The 26,781-nt window shown below is 39.8% G+C and overlaps 1 pseudogene; it reads right to left on the bottom strand.

Annotated features, from left to right (window-relative positions):
• Nucleotides 1–14,631: 14,631 nt before the first annotated feature.
• Nucleotides 14,632–15,711, bottom strand: LOC143274057 (speckle-type POZ protein pseudogene; annotated as a pseudogene).
• Nucleotides 15,712–26,781: the final 11,070 nt, after the last annotated feature.

The raw sequence follows: 26,781 nt of genomic DNA, 5'->3' as shown, positions 1-26,781 counted from the left end.
GAGCCATCCATTTGCCTGCAAACCTCTTGATGTCATTGTTTTTCTCTGCTGAGTAGTATTCCATTGTGTATATGTGCCACAATTTATTCATCCATTCTTCAGTTGAAGGGCATCTAGGTTGTTTCCAGGTTTTGGCTATTACAAACAATGCTGATATGAACATAGCTGAGCAAGTGCTCTTGTGGTATGATTGAGCATTTCTTGGGTATATGCCCAAGAGTGGTATAGCTGGATCTTGGGGGAGATTGATTCCCAATTTTCTAAGAAAGCACCATATTGATTTCCAAAGTGGTTGTACAAGCTTGCATTCCCACCAGCAGTGAAGGAGAGTTCCCCTAGTTCCACATCCTCTCCAGGATAAAGTGTCTTCAGTGTTTTTGATCTTATCCATTCTGACAGGCGTAAGGTGGTATCTCAGAGTTGTTTTGATTTGCATTTCCCTGATGATTAGGGATGTTGAGCAATTCCTTAAATGTCTTTCAGCCATTTGAGTTTCCTCTGTTGAGAATTCTCTGTTTAGTTCTAAAGCCCATTTCTCAATTGGACTGTTGGTCCTTTTGATGTCTAATTTCTTGAGTTCCTTATATATTCTGGATATCAGTCCTCTGTCAGATGTGGGGTTGGTAAAGACCTTTTCCCATTCTGTAGGCTGTCGCTTTGCCTTGTTGACCATATCCATTACTCTACAAAAGCTTCTCAGTTTCAAGAGGTCCCATTGATTGATTGTTTCTCTCAGTGTCAGTGCTACTGGTGTTATATTTAGGAAATGATCTCCTATGCCAATGTGTTCAAGACTACTTCCTACTTTCTCTTCTAGCAGGTTCAGAGTAGCTGGATTTATGTTGAGGTCCTTGATCCACTTGGACTTAAGTTTTGTGCATGGTGACAGATATGGATCTAATCCATATCTGCCCAGTGGAATCTTAAATCCTATTGGCTTCCTGTGTGCTGTCACGGTCATTACTTTGAGGACACAAGAGAACAGCTGGAAGTCTGTGGGACGTGTTTCTTCCTGTATTGTTTCCTCAGCGAGCTCTACTGTAATAACTGTTTGAAAGCTTTATATGGATCATTGTTGTTTATCTTCCTGTAAGAAAAGGAAACATATGATGCTGGGTTTTAAAGGTTTTTGAAGGTTCCTTTTGTTATTGTGTCTTTAAACATTTAATTTTATGGATTATTAGTGTATAGTTAAAGTAACTATATCACAAACTTAATCATATTTAAAAAATGAGAACTTGGTCCCATTAGTTTGTGGATGAATATCACAAACTAGAGTCAAGTAAGATAAAACTGAATTCTTAAAGTTTTTTGATAGCAGAGAAATTGTATTCACATAAATAAATCTTAAAGAATTTTTGTTAGAGCCATACTACTCAGTAGTTAAGAACTCCTGAGTGTTACAAATCATATGATGAAAATTACTTTGAATGATTTATGAAGTGATAGCTAGCTCAGTAAGGTTTTTTATGTTACATTTTTTAACCATCAAGTACACCAAGAAAAGTTTTTCTGAATTGTATCAAAGTACTGCTTTTATACATGGTAGTCTTGTATACAGAAGTATAAGTACCTCAACTCTTATATTTAGCAGTGGTGTAGAAAACTGAAATATTAACTTGATAAATTGTTGCCACTGAAGTCTTTGAATGTCAGGAATGGTTTGTTTGCTTGTTTGTTTTTTTACATTTTGGCGGTTTAAGACAGGGTTTCTCTGTGTGGTTCTAGCTGTCCTCGAACTCAGAGATGAGCAGGCCTCTGTCTCCACCTCCCCACCCCCTGTTGGGATCAAAGATGTTCACCACCATTGTCCTGCTTAGAAAGGTTTAAAAAAGAAACCAAAGGAAAAGTGAAGGAGGGAGGAAAGGCAGGCGTAACAAACATCATGGGGGCTGCTCCCGTCGAAGACGGTGGCTTGCCAAGGTGCTCCACGGTGCTCCCTACCCGAGCCCTCGCGTGTGCTGGTTCAGCTATCTGCAGCCAAGTGTGCATAGTGTTACATGGAAGGAACGCTCCCGGGAAACAGTTCACAAGTTTGTACCACACACTGACCCTAGTGTGGTGAAATCCCTCTCACCCCTCCCTGGACACACATGATCCTTGTCCAGTGGGGACCAAGTCTATGCTCTCCCCTTATTCAGTAGTCGCCTTGAGCTTCCGACCTTCCGGTGTGGTAACACAGCTTTTCTGAAACTGTTGTTACACTTGACTGCTGGCCCCAGAGCACAAGGTAGTGACGCAGAGGAGACGTGAGCACAGGAACCGAAAGCACAGACTGTGTTGTGGGACGGTGCTTCTGAGGTCTGGGCCTCCAGAAGACAGTGTAATGGGGTTTCTTAGACGTGTCTGGGTCTTGGGGAACTCACTGTAATTGAAGCTGTTGTAGCTGAGGAGAAAAGAAGAATTAATTTTTTAAAAAAGTTTTATTTATTTATTATGTATACAGAAGAGGGCACCAGATCTCACAGATAATTGTGAGCCACCATGGTGGTTGCTGGGAATTGAACTCAGGACCTCTGGAAGAGCTGTCAGTGCTCTTAACCTCTGAGCCATCTCTCCAGCCCAAGAAGAATAATTTATGTTTGGGAGATTTCAAAGGGTTTCCCATGTTTTTTTTTTTTTCTTTTTCTTTTCTTTTTTTTTGTTTTTTGTGTTTTGTTTTTTCGAGACAGGGTGTCTCTGTGTAGCTTTGTGCCTTTCCTGGAACTCACTTGGTAGCCCAGGCTGGCCTCAAACTCACAGAGATCCGCCTGCCTCTGCCTCCCAAGTGCTGGGATTAAAGGTGTGCGCCACCACTGCCCGGCTGGTTTCCCATGTTTTATTTCAACATTTACTATTTTTTTTTTTTACGGAAATAGTTTTTCTTTTTCTATCTTGTATGTGTGTGCTTGTGTAAGTGTGGATATCTACATAGTGTGTGTGTGGAGGTAAGGGAACAGTCTAGGGTGGTGTTGGTCCTCACCTTCTGTCTTGACAGGGTCTCATGTTTATAGCTGTGTATGAACCCATGAGCTTCTGGAGATTCTCCTGCTTCTGACTCGCATTCCTCCTTGCCCCATGTGAGCACTAACATCCAGATATGTGCTGCTGTGTCCAGTGGTATGTGGTTCCCCGGACTCGAACTCAGGTCCTCATGCTTGCACAGTAAACACTTTACTTAGGGAGCCACACACCCCCCATTGTTCTTGAAGTGATGTTAAATGTGTAAAGCTGCATGAATAAGAGGGCATAATGAATACTGATGTGCTTTTCTTGCTCAGATGCACCTACTGTTAATATCTTACCCTGTTGCTTTAGCATTTGTGTCCAGTCTATTCTGAGTATGTTTGGATACGTTCTGTGTCTGTAGGCAAATAATGTGTATTTATTTACACACACGAGTACTTTTTTTTTTTTTACTTTTCTTGATTCCTTGTGGATTTCACATCATGCATTCTGAACCCACTTACCTCCCTGTTCCCTCTACCTTTGCAACCTCCCCCCAAAAAACAAATTTAAAAGTAACCACTTATGAGTGAGTACATATCAAGTTTGTCTATTTGAGTCTGGATTGCCTAACTCAGGATAATTTTTTCTAGTTCCATCCATTTGCCTGCATACCTCATGATATCATTGTTTTTCTCTACTCAGTAGTACTCCATTGTGTATATTTACTACATTCTGTTTATCCATTCTTCAGTTAAAGGGCATGATTTTTTAAAATTTATCCTGCCACATTACTGAAGGTGATTGCCCAGTGTAGGCGTACCCTAATAGAATTTTTGGGGCCACTTATATATACTATCATATCATCTGTAAAGACCAAATGTTTGCCATCTTCCTTTCCAATTTGTATCCCCTTGATCTTCTTTTGTTGTCTTATTACTCTAGCTAGAACTTCAAGTAGTATATTGAATAGATATGGGGAGAGTGCACAGCCTTGTCTTGTTCCTGATTTTAGTGGAATCGCTTTGAGTTTCTCTCCTTTGAATTAGATTGTAGCTGCTAGCTTGCTGTAAATTGCCTTTATTATGTTTAGGTATGTTCCCTGTATTCCTGTTCTCTCCAAGACCTTTATCATGAAGGGGTGTTGGATTTTGTCAAATGCCTTTTCAGCATCTAGTGAGATGATCATGTGGGTTTTGTTTTTTCTTTCAGTTTGTTTGTATGGTGTATTATATTGATGGAGTTTTATATGTTCAACCACCCTTGCATCCCTGGGATGAAGCCTACTTGATCATGGTGGATAATTGTTTTGAAGTGTTCTTGGAGTCTGTTTGCTTGTATTTTACTGAATATTTTTGCATGAATGTTCATGAGGGAGATTGGTCTGTAATTCTCTTCCTTTGTTGCATCTTGTTTGGCTTAGGAATCAGGGTAATTGTAGCCTCATTGAAGGAGTTTGGTAATGTTCCTTCTGTTTCGATTGTGTGAAACACTTTAAAGATTATTGATATTAACTCTTCTTTGAAAATCTGGTAGAATTCTGTGCTGAAATCATCTGGTCCTGAGCTTTTTTTGGTTGGGAGACTTTTAATGACAGGAATAGTTGACATGAGAGTTGACAAGGCATTCTGTTAGTCCCTGTGTGGTAGTTTTGGTAAAATCATTACAGGCAGAAAATGCAAATATATAATTAGAATAAGTATCTACTCCAAGAAGGACAGAGTGTTGTCCATTCCACAGAGGAAGTGGCCCAATGTAGTTATCGTTTCATGACATTGTTGGCTGGTCAGACCGGGGGATGGTGACATATCTGGGGCTCTGTGTTGGTCTCTGCTGTTGGCAGATCTGGCATTCAGCAGCAGCTGTATCTAGGTCAATCTTGATGAGTGGATATCCATGTTGGGATTCCATGCACAACCCCTCTCTCAGATACCACAGCTACTATGATCATGGGCCCATTGTGTAATAATGAGGATAGCTTGTTAAAGAGTCTGACTGTATTGCTAGTGGGTCATCCTATCTACATGATTATTGACTCCTCCTCTGATGAAGGCATTTTTCATGGGCATTTACAGGGGACAAAAGATCTTCACATTCTCTGCTCCTTTGCAGATCTGTCTAAACACTAGTACCCCAAATGTCTTTCAACTTTTTCCTTTTCAATTTTATTTTTTCTTCTCTCATATAGTCCCATCTGATCACAGTCTCCCCACCCTCCACTCCACATATATGTACTACTCCTCTGCTTCCCTTCAGAAAAGCAAAGGTCTTCTGGGGATATGAAATGAACACAAGATAACAAAATGTAATAATAGTAGGCACAAACCCTCATATCAAGGCTAGAGGAACCAACTCAGAAGGAAGGAAATTTTCCAATATCAGACACACAGTTCAGAGACTCCCCATACTCCTGTGTTAGGACTCCCACAAACCCCCTTAGCTAACAAGCACAGTAAATACAAAGAGGACTTAGTACAGACCCATGCATGCTTTGTGATGGCCTCTTCAGTCTCTGTGAGCCCCTATGAAGCCTGTTAGTGGACTCTGTGTGTAGATGTAACCAATCGTCTTATTAAAATAAGAAACACAGAGCCAATGTAAAAGAGAAAGCCGAGAGTTCAGAGCTCAGAGATAAAATTTTACCTCCTGCAGTGCTCCTAACTTCCCTGCGAGAGCTACTTCCTGTTTGTCTGTGTTTAAATAGTCTTTCTGTTCTGCCTTCTCATTGGTTGTAAACCCAACCACATGACTGCCTCATCACTGCCTGTAAGTACCGCCCTCCAGGTCTTAAAGGCGTATGTCTCCAATACTGGCTGTATCCCTGAACACACAGAAATCTACCTAGCTCTTCTAACCACCACGCTCTTGCTATGGCTCTAATAGCTCTGAGCCCAGGGCAACTTTATTTATTAACATAAAATTAAAATAACATTTCAGTACAAATAAAATATCACCATATTTCCCCTTTTCTATTTTAATAAAAAGAAAAAAGGCAAAAGGTTATAACTAACAAAAGAAAAACTATATACAAAAGTACAATAACCATATACTATATATACAAGTAACAAATACCTAAACGATGTCTAGTCCATTTGTATTTGACAAATCAGAGAAAATAATTCCCTTATCTATCCTATTTTAGTAAGTCCAAAATGTATCTAATTCACTTTCTATCCTAATTAATCTTCAACTATAACTAACTAATCTTCAACTCCCTCAGAGACCCAAGAAGGAAATAATATTAGCTAACAAAAATAAAAACAAGAAGTGCACAAAAGCAACTTCCAAAATTTTTTTGAGTTGACAGAAACAGCCAGCTGCCTGGACAGTCACCTGAGGTTTCTCAGCAGTGTTGGGGCATCATCTTCAGCCTATAGGCTTATCGTATCTGACAGACTCATTTGTGAAGTAGGTTGTACACAAGGTCAACAGTTCAACCTCACATTGGGTGAGAGCAGTCCATGTACCAGAAACACCTGAATTCCACTAGTGTCATGTCATGATTCAGGATTTTAAATTCTGGAAATTGTTGATGGTTTTTGAATTCAGCTGTCCATTCTTCTTGGCTGTGTATATATGGCTTCATCTCAGCATCCCCTTCTTCTCCACATCCCTCTATTAAATGCCAGTCTACTATTGAGAGGCGTGAGCTTTCAGTTGCTGTTCCATTGCACAACAGAAGCCATCGGCCCACTGCCTGTTCAGGTGCCTTCAAAGAAAAGGACACTGTACCTTTTCCGGATTGTGAAGTCCACTTCAGGGATGGTGCCATATTGTCCTGGCCTCAGAAGATGCCTTTTGATAAAGCCATAACCACACTTGTTTTGGCAGGAATCGGTAGTCCTTTGTTTCGTGTTCTGTCTGTCCATTTTGTCCTGTTGATTTGAGGATACTTTGTTGTCCAGTGGCTAACTTTTGCCACAATGAAAGTTAACTCCATATGCAGTTTCTTCAATGCCCATATTTTCTCTGAAGTAGATTGGTACTGCCAGGAGCCGACATGTCTCAAAAAAGAAAAATTTCTAAGTTATTAAAACATTTTAAATGCCATATTCGGTAGATCTCTGAAGGGTTTGAAGATGACCTGTCTAAAACATATCTGCTCAATTTTTAAAACGTATCTAATATGACTACAATTTCTATTGTAATGTCTATAACTACTAACTTTCATTTCTTTATATCCTAATAGTTGGTAATAATGTAAAGTATTTAAAACTAGTAATTATCTTTTTCTTTTCTTTTCTTTCTTTCTTTCTTTCTTTTTTTTTTTTAACAAGAACCTTCAATCTAATCTCCTTTGCTTAGCCTTTTTCCTAACCCTTGACAACAACTTGTAACCAACCCCCCTAAACAATGAAAATTATCCCAGACCCAAAACCCATTAAAGAACCAAAAAACCACCTGCCCCACACCACTTCTTTGGCAATGTGGGTGTCATATTCTTAAAATTGCTTCCTGCTGGGTATGGGCGAAGTTATCTTTATCCTGAAAGAAAAATTTAGGTTAATTGTCAAATTCTAGGAAAGGTAACTATATCCTTCATTATTATCCAGTCTGTGTATAAAGCCAAAGTTCAGGGTTTATCTCAAGTCCTTATTCAAGTAGTCTGTGAGATTAGATCATCTCAGCTAGTCATCTCAAAATTGCTCTGAGCACCTTGTAGTTCAAAGCTGATCTGTAGATGATGTTTGTCAGTTTAGTGATATTATTATTGTCCACGTGGAATTGTTGTTATTGTTGTTGTGGGGCCCCATCTTCTTCCTGGAGACTTCAGTTGATGTTAGGCCTGGCTGTGATTTCCTGCAGAAAACTGATAAGAGACTCGAACACAAAGACATATATATGCAGCTAATTGAAGCCTTTTTTCTAGAATTAGTTAGTACTCTATATGACCATTCCTATCTTAACAAAGTTTAAAATGTATAAGTATATATTAATCTTGTAAATTTTGATATAAAATTTATAATTTAAGAAAAGTTTAAAGAATCAGAATAGAATCAAAGAGTTGAGATTAGTAATAGAATAGTCCCTTAATTAATTTGGCTTTTGACCTGTCCCACAACAGAAAATGGCTCTTTTATTCTGGCATGATACAGGGAGTTTGTATTTTCCTTTTAACAACATGCTTGAGATTAAAGAAGGAGAGAGCCATTCTCCAACTCCAAAGTCAGCTTTAAATTTTAATTGAACTGGGACTATTAGAAGACCAATAGTGTTAAATCTTTAGAGAAAAGCAGAAACAAACATTTAAGAAGACATAAAATTTTTTTTTTTTAGATAATATATACCCATACGCCATTTCACTCTGTTTCCTGGGATAGATGATTTGTCCCTTTTCTTCAGTTGTCTCATTTGTCTTGTGTTCTTCAGATTCCTTAACCTTCATTCTCCTAAAAGACAAAAAACAAAAACCTTTCCCCAAGACTAATTTTGGGGATGTTCCTTTTTGGCAAGTTATTATCTGATTAAATGAAAAGACATGTGTTACAGGTACAAGTTAGTTTAAATTGGATGTTCATGCTGGTTGATGAACTATCACCTCCTCTAATTAAGAGGTCTCTCTTGTTCAAATCGAAACTTTATCAATTTTGATGGTACCCACAGCTTATCTTCTCCTGTAGAAACAAAAGCAAAACCTCGTCCCCAATGTAATACATACCCTGGTTTCCATTCTGAGGTCAGCACATCCTTAAAGTATATAGGCTGATTTAATTCTGTAGTTTTTTCTATTATCCAATGTCTCTCTGCAGCTGTTGTTCCTTTCTCATTGGCATTCAGAAAATTCAAAGTTAATAGAGCATTATGCAGTCTATTTCTGGGGGTTTTTGTTACTCCTTTCTGTTTATTTAGCATATCCTTTAGAGTTCTGTTTGATCTTTCTATAACTGCTTGACCTGTAGGATTATGTGGTATACCTGTAATATGCTTTATATTGTAATAAGCAAAAAACTGTTTCATTTTAACAGAGACATATGATGGAGCATTGTCAGTTTTGATTTGTGCAGGTATACCCATGATGGCCATAACTTCTAGCAAATGAGTGATTACAGAATCAGCTTTTTCAGAACTCAAAGCAGTTGCCCATTGAAATCCTGAATAAGTATCAATGGTGTGGTGTACATATTTCAATTTTCCAAATTCTGCAAAGTGAAACACATCCATCTGCCAGATTTCATTCCTCTGAGTACCCTTTGGGTTACATCCTGCTGGTAATGGCGTTTGATTATAGAAGGAACAAGTAGGACATTTCTTTACTATTTCTTTGGCTTGTTGCCAGGTTATGGAAAAATCCTTTTTTAAACCTTTACTATTGACATGATGTTTTTTATGAAATTCTGAGGCCTCCAGCACATTTTCTATCAATAATTTATCAATCTCATCATTGTCTTGTGCTAAAGGGCCTGGCAGACCAGTATGAGATCGGATGTGAGTTATATATAAAGGATGACTCCTTTTCCTGATTGTATCTTGTAATTGAATAAATAGTGAAGTTAATTCTGAAGCATCAGGGATAAATTCTGCAGTCTCAATATGTAATACCACTCTTTCAGCATACTGAGAGTCAGTATGTTGAGAGGTTCTGAAAAATCCATTAATACCAACAGAATAGCATACAATTCTGATTTTTGCACTGAATTATAAGGACTTTGAACCACTTTACGTAAATTTGCTGATTTGTAACCTGCCTTTCCTTGTTTATTGGCATCTGTATAAAATGTACGAACACCAGATATGGGTTTTTGCCGTACAATTCGAGGCAAGATCCAATCAGCTCTCTTTATAAAATCAATTCTGTTGCTTTTGGGATATTTGCTGTTAATTTCTCCCAAAAAATTACTGCAAGCTCTTTGCCAAGGTTCACTTTCTGTCCATAATTTTTCAATGTCCTCCTTAGTTAAAGGTACGACAATTTCTGCTGGGTCTATTCCTGCTAATTGACGAAGTCTCAATTTTCCTTTCCAAATCAAGTCAGAGATTTTTTCCCCATAAGTTTTTAATTTTTTATTTGGTTTATTTGGTAAGAATATCCATTCCAATATAATATCTTCCCTCTGCATTAATATTCCAGTAGGAGAATGCCTAGAATGTAAAATAACCAAAATGCAATCCAGCTTTGGATCAATACGATCCACGTGCCCTTCATGTACTTTCTTTTCTACCAAGGCCAATTCTTTCTCAGCTTCAGGTGATAATTCTCTTGGACTATTTAAGTCCTTGTCACCTTCTAAGGTTTTGAACAAATTAGTCAGTTCATCATTTTTTTACCCCAACAATAGTTCGTAGATGAGAAATATCTCCAAATAATCTTTGAAAGTCATTAAGAGTCTGTAGTCTATCTCTCCGAATTTGCACCTTTTGGGGTCTAATTTTTTGTAGCTCTATTTTATATCCTAAATAATTAATAGAATCCCCTCTTTGTATTTTTTCAGGAGCAATTTGTAATCCCCAGCAAGGCAAAATTTTCTTTACTTCTTCAAACATTCTTTCTAAAGTATCTGCATTTGAGTCAGCTAGTAAAATATCATCCATATAATGATACATTATAGATTTAGGAAATTTTTTACGTATCACTTCCAATGGCTGTTGTACAAAATACTGGCACAGAGTTGGGCTATTTAACATTCCCTGTGGGAGGACCCTCCATTGAAATCTTTTAACCGGTTGAGAATTATTATAAGTAGGCACTGTGAAAGAAAATCTTTCTCTGTCTTTTTCTTGTAAGGGTATTGAAAAGAAACAGTCTTTTAAATCAATAACTATGAGAGGCCATCCTTTTGGTAACAGAGTAGGCAAAGGAATTCCAGATTGTAGAGAGCCCATTGGCTGAATTACTTTGTTAATTGCTCTAAGGTCTGTTACCATTCTCCATTTACCAGATTTCTTTTTAATAACAAATACAGGAGAATTCCAAGGGCTGGTTGACTGTTCAATATGCTGAGCATTTAACTGTTCTTCTACCAGCTCTTCTAAAGCCTGGAGTTTCTCTGTTGTTAAAGGCCATTGCTGAACCCATACAGGCTTGTCTGTTAACCATTTTAAAGGTAGAGCTGTTGGTATTTTTTGGAAGATTATCAGTTGTTGTGCCCTGTTCCTGTATAATATGGATGGCTGGTGACCACTCAAAATAATGCCTTCTAATATTTCTCTCAGCAACATGTGCTAGTTTATGATTTGTTTCTGAGATTGGAGGGATTTTAATCTGAGTATTCCATTGTTGCAACAAGTCTCGACCCCACAGGTTCATAGCTATGTTAGCGACATATGGTTTTAGTTTTCCTCTCTGTCCTTCTGGACTTATACATTCCAGCTATCTTGCACTCTGTTTCACTCCAGATAATGTCCCAATTCCTAACAGTTGAACGTTTACCTCCTGAAGAGGCCAAGCTGGATGCCAAAATTCTGGTGCAATTATGGTAATATCTGCACCTGTGTCTACCAGACCAGACAACAAAACACCATTTATTTTTATCATTAATTTTGGTCTCTGTTCATTAATAGAAGTTTGCCAAAAAATTTTCTTTATGTTTTCTCCTGAATTTTCTATTCTCTCTGTTTCATCATCCTGACCAGCATGATTTATTCCAATAGTCATTTGGTTATTTAATCGCTCAGAGCAGGGATTTCCTCTACAGCTGCAGGAAAGGTTTGAACTGGTTTTGCTATGGGGGCCTGCATGAGGCCCCTCCGGGAGTTTACCGAAAACTGAGGCAAAGGATTACTCTGTCTGTCCTTTGTTGATCTACATTCATTGGTCCAGTGTTTTCCCTTACCACACCTTCTGCATACTCCAGAAGGAAGGGGCATTCTGTTGCCATTGTTCCTTGAAGAAATATTGCTTCTAGGAATGACCTGTTTACAGTCCCTTTTAAAATGTCCTTGCTTTCCACACCCAAAACATCTAACACTCCTCAAACCTTTTGAAATTACTTCTCCTACCCACGTATCATCATGCTCATCAACTTCAACATTAATTGTTTCTCTAATCCAATCTTCCAAAGGTGCAGATCTTGCCTTTAACGGCCTGATTATTCTTTTACATGCTGCATTCGCATTCTCAAATGCCAAAGCTTCAATTATTGCCTTACTAGCTTCTGATCCTGAGACCATTTTGTTTACTGCTGAAGCCAGTCTTTCTAAAAAATCTGTGAAAGATTCTTTTGGGCCTTGCATAACCTTTGTGAATGACTCAGGTTTTTTTCCTGGTTCCTCAACTCTGTCCCATGCATTCAAGGCTGCCATTCGACATAAAATTAGGGTTTGGACATCATATAAACATTGTGTTTGTACCGAAGCATATTGGCCTTCTCCAATAAGCTGATCCTGGCAAATTTGTATTCCTTTATCCCTCCATTGTTTTTCTACGTTTCTAGCTTCCTCCTTAAACCACGTTAGAAATTGAAGTCTCTGGCTGGGTTCCAGAACAGCTTGTGCAAGGTCCCGCCAGTCCTGTGGTATAATCCTATTATATGTTGACCAAGAGTTTAACATTTGCTTTACATATGGGGAATGCATGCCATAAGATACTATTGCCTCCTTAAACCTTTTTAAATCCATCAGTTCAATTGGAGCCCAAATATTTTGTGTAGCCATTTGATCAGGCATCTGCTGTACGGTTACAGGATAAATTAAGGGTGACTGTGTGAAAACAGGCTTTCTTTCTGTAACCTTATGATGCAAACTTGAACCAACTTCACTGTTAATTTCTCCTGTCTGAATTTTTACAGGTTTAACAGGTTTTTCTAAAACTGTTATCCTGGCACTTAAATCGACTATCTTTTTAAATAGTAAAATGAGAATAAGTATGGTGATAAACTGCATAATTACCATAATACTAATCTTTTCATATAGTTGTTCCATTGTCAGACTGCCTAAATTTCAAACAAAACCCATTTTTCCAATGTACACAGGAAACCCATTTTTTTTAAATGTGGAAAAAAATTTTCTTTTAAATAGTTTCCTTTATGACTTACCAAATCTGCGTAGAACAGTAGAAATCCCAGCGAATTTCAAAAGAGCCACCTAGTGTCCTAGGTGTGAATCCAGAGAGAGAGAGAGAGAGAGAGGAAGAGAGAGAGAGAGAGAGAGAGAGAGAGAGAAACAGAGAGACAGAGAGAAAGCAAAAGCGAAAGTGAAAGCGAAAGCGAAAGTGAAAGCGTAGCTGGCTAAAGCTTAAATCCAGCCACTTGTTCCCTCTTGAGCCGAGTCAAGGCTTGGCTTTACAGGCAGGGGCCCTGTTTAGCAGGGCAGGCCTGAGTTGTTTGTAGCACTGGCTTTAAGCAAGCAGCTCACAGTCCGGCCTGAGCCCAAGCAGACCTGAGCCGGGGCTAGGGAGCCGGCTGCTCCAGCTCCAAGCAGTTTTTAATGGATTCGCCCCACGTTGGGCGCCAGATGTAGATGTAACCAATCGTCTTATTAAAATAAGAAACACAGAGCCAATGTAAAAGAGAAAGCTGAGAGGTCAGAGCTCAGAGATAAAATTTTACCTCCTGCAGTGCTCCTAACTTCCCTGCGAGAGCTACTTCCTGTTTGTCTGTGTTTAAATAGTCTTTCTGTTCTGCCTTCTCATTGGTTGTAAACCCAACCACATGACTGCCTCATCACTGCCTGTAAGTACCGCCCTCCAGGTCTTAAAGGCGTATGTCTCCAATACTGGCTGTATCCCTGAACACACAGAAATCTACCTAGCTCTTCTAACCACCACGCTCTTGCTATGGCTCTAATAGCTCTGACCCCAGGGCAACATTATTTATTAACATAAAATTAAAATAACATTTCAGTACAAATAAAATATCACTATACTCTGTGAATTCTGAACCCTTGTGTCTTTGATGCCTCCTACAACCCTGCATTCCTCTCTTCCTTGAGGTTCATTGAGTTCTGCTTAATGTTTGGCTGTAAATATCAGTATCTGCTCCCAAGTGATGTCCACTGGACTAGGCACCAATCTCTAAGTGTAACAGAATTCATTAAGTATTGTCTCATTGATTGTTTGTGTGTGTGTGTGTGTGTGTGTGTGTGTGTGTGTGTGTGAAGACACTGCACCAACTTCTATAGCTGAGCACAGCTGGATGGATTAAATGGCCATTTGAAACAGAAACACCACTGGAATCCATAAGCTGATTTTACAATTTTTATTCATTTGATATTTTATTTGGGTATTTTTATTTGGGATGGATGTGTCCATGGAAAAGAGGAGAACTGAACAAAAGGTTCTCTGAAAGAGCAGCAATTGCTTTTGCCAACTGAGTCCTCTCTCCTGTCCCAAACACTGAGTTTGGAAAAAACCTTCTTCATTATCTTTGCTTCCCTTGTAATCAAACATTCATGTTTGTTTTCTCCTTTCTGTGTCCTTGATCATAACTTCTGCTCAGTCCAATCCAGAGAGGTTTCTCCAAAGAAACCCTGTTGTAATGTACTCGATGCCAACAGTTAAAATGAATTTCAGATTCTAACTCCTTAGATAAAAATCAAAGCAGTATAACAACAGGGTAGAGGCTGTGCAGACTGTACCAGAGTCCAAGGCTCCCCCCTCCCTCAACCTGACATTGACTCCTTTACATCTCTGTATTACGACTCAGCCACCATGCAGTTTTTCCCTAGTTTCACTGGAAACTTTCCACACATGCCATAGTCTATCATTGTATCATTGGTAACACCATGACTGCTGTTTCTGGGAGACAAGTATAGGACAAGGTTTGCCAGGTCCTAGGATCGCTTCAAGCATTTAATAGGGTGCTCCAGGAAAGGGCAGTGAGCAGGCCTGGAACCATAAGTTTCAACCACTAAGTGGGGATATAAGCCCACCATTGTCTTCCAGTCTGAGGTCTCAGAGACCTCAGAAGCATGAGCTGTAATGAAATCCAGTGTCTGGGTTTTCAGCTGCCCTGAGCTGTGGAGGTCAGCCAGGAAGAGAGTGTGGGCAGCATTCTCCACAGAGAGGTCCCTGAAGAGGGCATCCTCACACATGACCTTCAAACGCTCCAAGCCATACTTGTCAGCAGCTGCCAGCAAGGCAGCTGCCATGCTATTGAGGTCTGGGGCTGTTCCTGTGTAAATGAAGTCCATCATTAACTTGAAGACTTGTGGCTCCAGGTCAGGGATCTCAACGCGATTCTTTCTGCTCTCCTCCATATCATGTTGAAACATGGCTCTGAAAACTGGAGAGCGAGCTGCTAAGATGGCCTTGTGAGCCCGAAATTCCTGGCCAGCTACCACTAGGCAGCAGTCTGTGAACTGGGAATTCTTCCACAGCTCTCCTAGCTCATCTGCCAATGTGCATCTGGGGACCAGAATTCCTGGCTTCTTTTTCTGGTCAGAGAGGCTCAAAGAGACCGGGGCCACGCTCACCTTGCAGACAAGGGTGAGCTGGTCATCTGGGAGAAGCCAAAATGCATGAGACAAGAGAAAATCTCGAAGAATATACTTTTTGTAACCCCAGTCTTGGCCTGGCACTAACCTAAAGGCTCTTGGGCTCTTCTTGACTTTCGTTTTCTCTCCTTCTGCACTTATGATCCAGAACTGGAACTTTGCCCAAACATGACTCTTTAGGCAGTTGAGCAACACTAGGTAAACTGACAGGTAATCTGCACTTTGTTCATCCACTCCGTTCGGGTGTACTCTCAAACACCATTTGTCATTGGCTCCTATTGAGAAAGTGGGGCTTCTAATGCTTTGCCGCATTTCCTCAGCAACAAAGGGGAAGTTGCTGATGGTCCACCTGTAAGAAAAGTCCTGATCGCTGATTTTTGTGTGGTCTGATCTCTGAGCGATCTCATTTCCTGCCATTTCTCCTGCAGGTAGTTTGAATGTTCAACTGGATTGACAATGAAGAACTAGCAATTGTTTTCTCTTTACCCTGTGAGATGCAATAACAGACAGGATTTTGATTTTAGTTTTTGTTTCTCATCTGTTCCCTCTTCTACAAGGCTGAAAAGTTTGGTCTCTGATATTTTCTATCCAGATATCAATGCTAATTTCAGAGAACACTGTCTAGGCTACTTGATACCCTTATATCACTCCATTATTTCCTAGATTGAATCTTAGGTCAATAGGTAACTTGTTTTGACAATTATACACAGCTTTTGGATAGTTTGGATCACTCATTCTATTAATTCATATAAAAAATGTTGCACTAGGGTTCTCTAGAGGAACAAAATATATACAAGGAATATATGTGTATATATATATTGATATATACATATATATATCATCAAAGGTGATTTATTAGAATGACTTTGGGGTGCAGTCCTGCTAATCCCACACTACCTATGAAGGGAAAGACCAAGATTCCAGTACTTACTCAGTCCAGGACTTTGGATGTGTCTGCTGGTCTTCAATATATGCTGGAGTTCCAAAAATTCTCTATTGCCAGGGAAGGGATGAACTTGCTGCAAGGTGAGGGCAAGCAGGCAAATAGCAAAAGCTTCCTGCTTCCATGTCCTTTTATTGGCGTCCAGCACAGGGTGTGGCCACATTTAGGGTGTGTCTTCCAACCTCAAGATCTGGATTAAAGGGGTGTGTCTTCAGGCTCTGAGATCCGGATTAAAAATTTGTGTCATTTTACCTCCAAAATCTGTCCTTGAAGTGGATCTATCTACTTCAAATGAAGCAAAACTCTTCTCTCTGTTGTGACCTCCATTTTAGGGTTTTAGTTAATTCCATATCTTGTTAAGTTGGGAACCCACAAAAACCAACACAAGTGTATTTTGCTTATTTTTTTCATCTTAAATAAAATAGGGATGGTGTCCATTCCTACACAGCTGTTATTTCCTCTTCCCAGGGTTTTACACTAAATCCTCCCACTATCATGATGGGAAAGAGGTGCTTCCGTACCCTGTCAGGGGTCTCAGTGTTCACAACATGGAGTTCAGGGTGGAAGAATTCATATATGGTGATCAACAAGCTGAGCCAGGCAGCAACTCTGAAAGTGGCAGGCTTCTTTCATCCAGACTCACATTCCCGGGAAGGTTCCACAAACTTTCATTGGTGATCTTGCCCTTCCCCCTCAGATAATTCTTGGAAAAACTGTACTCGATCCACTAAGTGTGTGCTATGAGAAGATCCTCAATTCTCAATTCCATGAAACAGACTGCCATGATTCAGTTTCTCAGTACCTCACAATTTTCATCCCCCACTGGTGAGTTCTGTCCTCTTTAAACTTTGAACTTCTATGCTTACTCTGATGGGCCTTCGAAGTGGGACGGTATTCTGGTTTTCAAAGGGTGCAGAATGTATTCAACAGTTACTGAAGAAGGGGTTGTGAAACAGTTCTTCTTAGAATGTGATCTGTAAAATGCTCCCCACATCTATCACTTCTCTCTAGTTCATCATGTCTAGAGGGACTCACTAAGCCTAGAGGACAGGAAAATACATTCAGTGATTCAATCAACTCAGCAATTCCAATCCTAGCTCTCCTGAAAGTCTAGCTCTAAAGCTGCTTATCCCTCAATCCAGGATAAATCAATCCATTTGTTTTGATCTCTGAATTTTTGGTTCCTCATTTGGGAACCTTTGGCAGTAGGTTAGCTAGTCGCCTCTGTGACTTTTCTGTAGGTGTTTAGGGCCAGGGTGGCAGAAACCCCTTCCCTCAAATATCTCATTTGTAATGAAGGTAGACAATTCCTGCAAGACCCTTCATTTGTAAGTAAAGTGCTGCACCTGTAAGAACTGAGCTACCATGAGCATGCTCCTCCAGAGTGGGAGCAATTCTCTCAATGGAGAACTGACTCGTGCCTGGATCTCAAGTATAAGATCTTTTCATATAGTTTCTCATTCCAGGAATGGAACAAGTTTAGCTTTTATTTCAGGTAGGTGGTTCTCTGGGGAATATGGCACAGCCAATGTGATTTAGATTCCCAAAAGGAGAAGGCAAAGTCTTAAACAGCAGTGCTGTCCCCACCAGAGAAATCCAACAGTCAATACAGCAAACAATACTAAAAGTAACATGTAGAAAGACTTGCAGAAAAACACAAAGACACACACAGAGAAACACACACAGAGACATATAGACAGAGACAAAAAGAAAGGGAGAGGGAGAGGGAGAGAGAGAGAGAGAGAGAGAGAGAGAGAGAGAGAGAGAGAGAGAGAGAGAGAGAGAGAGAGAGAAGAGATTGCTTGAAAATGGATTTGGGAAAACAGAAAGTCTTTCTTTGTCAGCTGGCAAACACATGAGATATTTGGGATTCTAGTGAAGCAACTAGGCCTTTCTCAGTGTGGGCTTTTAAGCAAAATTCCCATATTCTGGGTTGACAAATTTCAGTTAATAAGAAGATAGCCCAAAGTGGCATTACAGAAGCCAAAAATGTTACTATATTTGAAGCAAGGTTTGAACATTTAGAGATATTCCTAGAACTATGGACTTTGGTGGATTAAGCCTTTGTTTTAGCTGTGGCAGGGGTTACTGTTTTTTTTTACAAAAGTGCTGTGTTTTACACCTAGAATGGTACTTCCTTCATGGAGACATTTGTGCTTACCCATGGGGGCCTGCTAATGTCTGGGCCCTGTTACACAGGAGAGTCAGTGCACCATGAGCATATGGTACCTCAGCAGCCTTCAATAATACAACCGATAAAAATCACTTGGAAAAATGATTACCCTGTATGGGCAGAGCAATGGCCCCTTACTAAGGAAAAATTGGAGGCTGCATACACATTAGTTAAGGAACAATTAGATGCTGGAAATATCATTGCTTCCACTTCACCTTGGAACTCACATATATTTGTTATTAAAAAGAAGTCAGGCTGGGCGGTGGTGGCGCACGCCTTTAATCCCAGCACTCGGGAGGCAGAGCCAGGCGGATCTCTGTGAGTTCGAGGCCAGCCTGGGCTACCAAGTGAGCTCCAGGAAAGGCGCAAAGCTACACAGAGAAACCCTGTCTCGAAAAACCAAAAAAAAAAAAAAAAAAAAAAAAAAAGAAGTCAGGAAAATGGAGGCTATTACAAGATCTTAAACCTATAAATAAAACCATGCTTCTCATGGCAACAACACAGCCTGGCTTGCTTGCCCCTGTGGCAATTCCTAAATATTGGCATTTAATTGTGGTTGACTTGAGGGATTGTTTCTTCACCATTCCTTTGCATCCCGAGGACAGTCCTCACTTTGCTTTCAGTGTTCTTTCAGAAAATCTTAAGGAGCCTTATCAGAGATATCAGTGGGTGGCATTGCCTCAAGGAATGGCCAATAGCCCTACTATATGTCAAATTTATGTGTCTTTGGCCCTAGCTCCAGTTCCAAAAGCTTTTCCAGGTGTTTATATAATTCACTCCATGGATGATATATTAATGGCTGCTAAATATAAAAAACTTGTTTTTGATGCCTTTTCTAAATTACAAGAGGTTCTTAACCTGGCTAATTTACAGATAGCCCCAGAAAAGGTACAGGTATCTTTTCCCTCCTCTGCGTGGTGAGCATGATCCAGGACTCCTTCAGTGCCTCTGACCAGAACAGAAAGCCAGGGATTCAAGTTCCCAGATGCACATTGGCAGATGAGCTAGGAGAGCTGCGGGAGAATTCCCGATTCACAGAATTCCAGGCTCACAAGGCCATCTTAGCAGCTTGCTCTTCAGTTTTCAGAGCCATGTTTCAACATGACATGGAGGAGAGCAGAAAGAATCGCATTGAGATCCCTGACCTGGAGCCACAAGTCTTCAAGGCAATGATGGACTTCATTTACACAGGAACAGCACCAGACCTGGACAGCATGGCAGATGCTCTGCTGGCAGCTGCTGACAGGTATGGCCTGGAGCGTTTGAAGGTCATGTGTGAGGAGGCCCTCTGCAGGGACCTCTTTGTGGAGAATGCTGCCCACACTCTCTTCCTGGCTAAACTCCACAGCTCATGGCAGCTGAATACCAAGGCACTGGATTTCATTACAGCTCATGCTTCTGAGGTGTCTGATACCTCAGCCTGGAAGGCAATGGTGGGCTCAAGATCCCATTTAGTGGCTGAAGCCCAAAGTTATCTGGCTTCTGCTCATCTCCCTTTCTTGGAGCCCCCTTTCAAATGCTTGAAGCAATCTTAGGACCTGGTCAGCTGTGACCTACAATTGTCTCCCTGAAGCAGCAGCCAGTGTTGTTACCAATGACACCTGGCTAGCCTATGGGTGTGTGTAGCATTTCCAGTGAAACTAGGAAAAGTCAGCATGGTGGCTCAGGCTTTAATACAGCTATAAATGAGGTGATCATCAGATTAAGGGAGGGAAAGCCCTGAGCTATGTTGTATACACTACCATGTTACTGTACTGGTTTGATTTTTCTCTCCTATGAGTTATGAACTGGAATACTTTTTAGTTGCTCACCTGAAGAATATTACAACAGGATTTCTTTGTAGAAACTTGTCTGTATTGGACTGAGCAGAAAATACTGTGAAGCACTCATAATGAAGAAAATAAAGGTCAATATTTGGTTATAAGAGAAGGGGAAGAGAATGAAGACATGTTTCTCCAAAGTGAGTTTGTGGGACTAGAGAGATGACTCAGTTGGTTAAAGCAATTCTTGCTCTTGCGGAGGACCCTTGTTCAGACCTCCTCTTGTCTCCATGGGCACATCCATCTCTGTAGACAGTACCTAACCAAATAAAAAATAAAATGAATAAAAATTTAAAATCAGTTTGTTGATTCCAGTAGTGTTTCTGTTTGAAGAATGCCATTTTAGTCCATCCAGCTCTGCTCAGCTTTGGAAGTTTGTGCAGACTTCACACAGACACACACACACACACACACACACACACACACACACACACACACACACATCAATGTGAAAATACCTAATGAAACTCTGTTACACTCATAGCATGGTGCCTAGCCCAATCAATATCAGTTAGGCTTTCTCCAGCAGCTGATGGGAACAGATACTGAGATCCACAGCCAAACATAGGCAGAACTCAAGAAACATCAAGGAACAGAGGAAGGCAGGATTGTAGGAGGAATTAAAGCCATGAGGGGAACAGAGCCCACTGATTCATGTAAATAGAGCTCATTCCATCTCCCAGACACCTAGGCTAAGAGGCAGTCAGAGAGCCTGCAGTGGTCTGTACTAAATCCTCTGACTACATGATGTGGTTGTTTAGTTCAGTGGTTTGTGGAACTCCTAAGAAGGTGAGTATCAGGAGCCTCTGACATATTTGTCTGATCTTGGGAACATTTTCTTCCTTCTGGGTTGGCTCCTCTAGCCTTGATATGAGTGTTGTGCCTACTATTATTACACCAAAGTATGTTGTGTCCAGTTGATAACCCCCAGAGACCTGTGCTTTTCTGTAGGGAAACAGAGGAGTAGTATGTGTGTGTGGAGTGGAGGGAGAGGATTCTGTGGCCAGATGGGATTGTATGAGAGAAGGAAAAATAAAAACCAAAAAGGAAATAAGGAAATAATGGAAAGACATTTGGGGAAGTTTTTGCACAGATCTACAAAGGAGCAAATAAGGTAAAGATCCTTTTGTTCCCTGTAATTGCCCAGGAAAGGTGTCTTCAGTAGAGAAGGAGGTCAGTAATCAAGTACATAGGATGACCCATTAGATGGACAGTCAGACTCTAGAAAGCCATCTGGAATTTTATGATCCAATGTGGGTTCAAATTGTAAACTTATTTGCATGTACCCTAGCCTGCTTCCATACCTGTCCATGCTTAGTGGTCTGCCTGGTACCAGAGAACAGATCAGAGGTCAGTAGGTGAAGGATCTTTAGAGTCAGAGATTCCTTACTCAGGAATGCAAGTGGGCAGGAGAAAAAGACTCAGAAAGGGAGGGTTCAGTGCTTAGGTAAAAGTGTGGGAATAAGGTAATTCTTTTCATTTGATTGTTCACTGGCAGAAGTCAGATAATTCCCTTGAAATATTGGGGTTCAATCAGCTGTTACGTGTCTCAATTTACTGGTATCTGGGTATATTAAAGGCATTTCTCAGAGGAGGAATGGAGAAAAGAGGAGGAAGCCTCAATGTCCCATGACTGCAGCCAAGAGAAATAAATAAAAAATTAAAATACCAATCAGGATCCAAGACCCCCATTCTGGGCATCCCTGAGGGCAGGTAATCTGTGGACCATCATCAGCACAAGTTATCCCAATCATTGTCATTAGAGGGGCAGGGCTGGTCACGTATGTAAGGGAGGAACCCTGGGAGTCCATTAACTAGAATAAGCATCCTCTCCAGGAAGGACAAAGTGTCCATTCCACAGAGGAAGTGGACAATGTAGTCTTCCTTTCACCAAGCTGTTGGCTGGTCAGCCTGGGGAACAGTGACATATCTGGGGCTCTGTGTTGGTCTCTGCTGTTGGCAGATCTGGCATTCAGCAGCAGCTGTTGTAGATAAATTCTAAATGGTCTTATTAAATAAAAAACACAGATACAATACAGGGGTGAAAGCCTTAGAGAGATCAGGGAAAGAGAAAGCCACCAGCCAACCTTACCTCACCAACACTGCTTTTTCCAAATGCAAGTTGCTTCCTGTCTACCCAAGCCTATATGCCTTGCTGTTCTGCCATCTGATTTGCTCTCTGTTCAGCTTCATCACTTCCTCTTCATGCCCAATTCTGTCACTTCCTGTCAATTGGTACAGCCCTCCATGGTTAACTAGTTTTGGAATTAAGGTATGCAGCACCGCACATTGCTGTGTTTCCAATGTGGCCTTGAACTCACAGAGATCCTGCTTGCCTAGTGATAGGATTAAAGGCGTGTGCTAACATTGCATTACTTCTGTGTTGTGACTGGCTTTTTCCTTTGATCTCCAGACACGTTTTATTTATTAAAGCACAAAAAATATTATTTGTCTAATAAAAAATAATAAAATAACCAGGTGGTGGTGGTGGTGGCGGCGGCGGCGGCGGCGGCGGCGGCGGCGGCGGCGGCGGCGGCGGCGGCGGCGGCGGCGCACGCCTTTAATCCCAGCACTCGGGAGGCAGAGCCAGGTGGATCTCTGTGAGTTCGAGGCCAGCCTGGGCTACCAAGTGAGTTCCAGGAAAGGCACAAAGCTACACAGAGAAACCCTGTCTCAAAAAACCAAAAAAAAAAAAAATAAATAAATAAAATAAAGTTATAACTTATATAAGAAAAACTATATACAATAAGTACAATAACTTTATACTATGTATACAAGCAATAAATACATCATAATGTCCAGTCAATTTGCAATTGATAAATTCAGAAAAAATATTTCATTTTCTATCCTATTTTGGTGAGTCTAAAATGTACCTAATTCACTTTCTATCCTATCTTGTATTACCAACAGAAAACTTTCTTATGATGTCTTTTAGACTTATATACATAACACCTCTTAGTGAGTTTCTTTTCTGAATTTATTAACAATGAAAACTATAATTATCTAATCTTCAAGTCCCTCGGAGACCTGAGAAGGAAGTAACATTACCTAGTAAAACAGCAAGTACCAACAAGTGACTTTTTAAAAATATGAGTTATGACAGAAACAGCAGGCTTCCTAGACAGTCACCAGAGATTTCTCTGCAACACTGGGGCATCGTCTTTGGCCTATAGGCTTAGCTTATCTGACAGACTCATTTTTGAAGCAGAATATACACAAGGCCTACAACTCAACCTCACATTTGGTGTGAGTATTCCATGTACCAGATAAACTTAAATTCCCCAGGACAGGAACCAAAATTACACAGAGAAACCCTGTCTCAATAAACAAACAAACAAGCAAACAAAACCCTTAAATTCAGCCAGTGTACTGTCATGATTCAGGATTTTAAATTCTGGAAATTGTTGCTATTTTTAGAATTCAGCTTCCCATTCTTCTCAGCTTGTGGGTGGATTCATCTGCTTTATTAAATGCCAGTCTACCATTGAGCAGCCAGACTCCAACAGCCTAGTTACTCCTCCAAGAATAACTGTTCCAGCCACTGTTCCACTGCACTCCAGGAGCCATTGACCTACTGCTTACTCAGCTGCCTTTGAGCACTGTACCTTTTCCAGATTGCAAAGCCACTTCAGTGATAGTGCCATACTGTCCTGGCCTTAGAGGAAACCTGTTGCCAAGTTGCAGCCACACTTGTCTTGGCAAGGATGGGCAGTCCCCCACCTTTATTGTGTCTTGCTTATCTATTTTGGACAGCATACTGTCATAAGTCAATGCCAGGGCACTTTGTTGCCCAGTGACTAACATTTGCCACAATGAAAGTTAGCTCCAAGTGCAGGTTCTTCAATGCCCATATCTTCTCTGAAGTAGATTAGTGCTGCCAGGTGCAGACATGTCTCATAGTCATTATAAAAGAAAAAATTATGTTATTAAAACATCTTTAAATGGCATATTCTGTAATTCTCTGAAGGGTTTGAAGATGACCTGTCTATCTAAAATATATCTGCTCAATTTTTAAAACATATCTAATATGACTACAAGTTCTATTGTAATGTCTAACTACTAACTTTCATTACTTTACATCCTAATAGTTGGCAATAATAACATTCAAGGATTAGCAAATTCATTACATTGTTAAATGAACTGTATAAGTACAATATCCTGAACAAGATTAGAAATATACATACAGTATTTTCTAACAAAATCAATCTCAAATTTGTATCCATATACATAATTTGTATACAATATAAAAAAATCCAATCCAATAAAGTATGTAAAACTAGTAGTTGCTTTCTAGAAGCAGATATAATCTACATTTTCTTTTCTGAGTAGATTCAATAATCTACCCTTTATTCTATCATTTCTATAACTTTATTTTCAGAGTTGATTCAATAATCTTCATCTTCTCTATATCCTCTTTTTTCTTTTCTTTTTGTTTTCAAACAAGAACCTCTAATCTTATCTCCTTTGTTTAGCCTCTTTCTGACCATTAACAATAACAACTTGTAACCAACCATCCTAAACACTGACACTTATCCCAATCCCAAAACCCTTTGAAAGAAAAAAAAAATCCACCTGCCTCATCTCTTGGGAATGTGGGCAAGAATCTTCAGGGGATCCTGAAAAGACAGATTTTGGGCTAACTGTCAAGTGCTGGGAGAGGAAGCTGGATCATTTGTTGTGTAGTCTCTGCATACTGCAAAAATGCAGGGCTTATCTCAAGTCCTTGTTTGAGTAGTCTGTGAGACTGGATCATCTCAGCTAGTCATCTTGAAATTGTCCTGAGCAGTTTGTAAACCAAAGCAGATCTTTGGGTGATGTTTGCCAGCTTAGTGGTTTTATTATTGTCCAGATGGAATCGTCATTGTGGGCCCCATCATCTTTCTGGAGACTTCAAATTGCTGTTCGGCTTGGTCATGATTCCCTGCAGAAAACTGATAGAGACTCCAACGCAAAAACATGTATAGTCACTTAAATGAAGCCTTTTTTTTCTAGAATTAGTTAGTACTCTATATGACCATTAATATCATTACAAAAGTTAAAAATATTATGTATATACATATGAATCTTAGAAATTTTGATATAAATTCACACCTTAAGAAAAGTTTAAAGAATCAAAATAGAACCAAAGAATTGAGAATAGTAGCAGTAGAATAGTCCCTTAATTTTGGTTTTCTTCTGTTCCATATGAGATTGCTCTTCTGACACAATACAGAGATTTTGCATTTTCGTTTTCACAAACATGCTTGGGTTTAGAGAGGGACAGAGCCATTCTCCAACTCCAAAAACAGTTTTAATTTTTAATTGAACAGGGACTGCATAAAGATCATGTGTGTTAAGAGTTTGTAGAACACAGCAGAAACAAACATTTAGGAAAATTTATGAAACTGTATATGTGATATACCAATAGTCCAATTTACTTTTTCTTAGGACAGTTTTTTGTCTGGATGGTCTGTCCCTTTTCTCAGATGTCTCATTTGTCCAATGTTCTTCAAATTCCTTAGCCTTCATTCTCCTGAAAGACAAATAGGAAAAAAAACCATTCTCCAAACCTAACTTTGGGGAGGTTCCCTTTTTTCAAATTATATCTGATTAAATGAAAAGGGATTTATAGTGGTATAAGTTAGTTTAAATTGGATGGTCATGCTGGTTAATGAACTATCACCTCTTCTAATTAAGATGGCCCTCTTGTTCAAATTGAACCTTTATCAATTTTGATGGTATCCACAGCTTTTCTCCTACAGAAACAAAAGCAAAATCTCCTCCCCAATGTAACACATACACTGGTTTCCATTCTGAGGTCTATACATCATTAAAATATATAGGCTTATTTAATTTTCTATTATCTAATGTTTCTTTGCAGCTGTTGTTCCTTTCTCATTAGCACTAAGAAAATCCAAAGTTAATAGAGCATTATGCAATCTATTTTGGGGGCGTTGTTACCCCTTTTTTGTTTATTTAGCATATCCTTTCAAGTTCGATTTGATCTTTCCATGATTTCTTAGCCTGTAGAATTATGTGGTATACCTGTAATATGCTTTATATTGTAATAAGCAAAATAATCTTTCATTATACTAGAGACATATGCGGGAGCATTGGCAGTTTAAATTTGTGCAGGTATGCTCCTGATGGCCATAATTTCTAGCAAATTCATGATTACCAAATCAGCTTTTTCAGAACTCAGAGCAGTTGCCCACTGAAATCCTGAATAGGTATCAAGGGTGTGGTATACATATTTCAATTTTCAAAATTCTGCATAGTGAAACACATCCATTGCCAGATTTCATACCTCTGAGTACCCTTCGTGTTACATTCTGCTGGTAGCAGAGTCTGACTGTAAAAAGAACAAGTAGTACATTTCCTTACAATTTCTTTGACTTGTTTCCAGGTTATGGAAAAAAAAAAACTTTTTAAATGTTTTCTATTGCCTTGATGTTTTTATGAAATTCTGAGGCATCCAGCACATTTCCTATCAATAGTTTATCAATCTCATCAATAACTTGTGCTAGAAGGCATGGCAGAGTCATATGGGATCAGATGTAAGTTGGTATAAA

This window comes from Peromyscus maniculatus, chromosome 6 (assembly GCF_049852395.1).
Source record: "Peromyscus maniculatus bairdii isolate BWxNUB_F1_BW_parent chromosome 6, HU_Pman_BW_mat_3.1, whole genome shotgun sequence".
Taxonomy (NCBI): Eukaryota; Metazoa; Chordata; class Mammalia; order Rodentia; family Cricetidae; genus Peromyscus; species Peromyscus maniculatus.
This window is presented reverse-complemented; position numbering and strand designations above follow the sequence as displayed.